The 1,042-nt window shown below is 46.3% G+C and overlaps 1 protein-coding gene across 2 annotated transcripts in view; it reads right to left on the bottom strand.

Annotated features, from left to right (window-relative positions):
* PARP9 (poly(ADP-ribose) polymerase family member 9) overlaps nt 1-1,042 on the bottom strand; it is a 31,385-nt gene that overhangs the window by 21,595 nt on the left and 8,748 nt on the right. The window lies entirely within an intron of this gene.

Genomic DNA, 1,042 nt, shown 5'->3' on the forward strand with positions numbered 1-1,042 from the left:
GCCTTTGTTGCCAAGAAGGCTAACAGGATACTGGGCTGCATTGGTAGGAGTGTTGCCAGTAGAACAAGGGAAGTGATCATGCCCCTCTGTTCACCATTGGCGAGGCCACATCTGGAGTCCTGTGTTCAGTTTTGGGTCCCTCACTACAGAAAGGATGTGGACAACTTGGAGAGAGTCCCAAGGAGGGCAATGAATAGTTGAGGCTCTGAGGTATGTGACTTATGAGGAGAAGCTGAGGGAACTGGGCTTATTTAGCCTGGAGAACATAAGACTAAGAGGGGATTTAATAGCAGCCTTCAACTCCCTGCAGGGGTGGGGTTCGAAAGAGGATGGAGCTGGACTGTTCTCAGTGGTGGCAGATGACAGGACAAGGAGCAATGAGCTCAAGTTGCAGCAAGGGAAGTTTAGGTTAGATATCAGGAAAAACCTTTTCACAAGGAGGGTGGTAAAGCACTGGAACAGATTACCCTGAAGGGAGCAGAGATTAATGAACACAGAGGGTTATTAGGCCTCTTTTACCCTGCCAGCCTGCTTTTAGCAAGCCAAAAAGGGATTTTTCTCTAGGTACTGGAGAAGTTAATTGAAGTGTAAAGTAAAGTTAATCAAAGTGTATTAAATAAGTTCCACAACATCAACAATAACAACAGCAAGCAGAATCACAAAGCCAGCTAGTATATGCAGTATTTACAGAAAAGACGGCAACAACACCACACTCTCAGAGGATTTTATGCCTTACCCCACCACGCTGGGTACTAAGCACCTCAATCACAAGGAATGGGTGATACTTTACCCTTCCTCCTATGCAGCAGAACAGGTGGACCACACAGTTGTGTTCTTATAAAGCACGATCCCACAGGTAAGCAGGTTTGTAGCTCACATAGACCTTGTCCCACACACACACAATTAGCAACACCCAAGATCCCAATTGTGCTCACCCTTGCACACACTGTCTCTCTCCAGCGCCCCCATGTCATACAATCTCAGTTGCGCACAAAGTCCAGATGTTTATTGTACAAAATATGATGAGACCACAGGCATCTGT

This window comes from Gavialis gangeticus, unplaced genomic scaffold (assembly GCF_001723915.1).
Source record: "Gavialis gangeticus isolate Ggan-Ray unplaced genomic scaffold, GavGan_comp1, whole genome shotgun sequence".
Taxonomy (NCBI): Eukaryota; Metazoa; Chordata; order Crocodylia; family Gavialidae; genus Gavialis; species Gavialis gangeticus.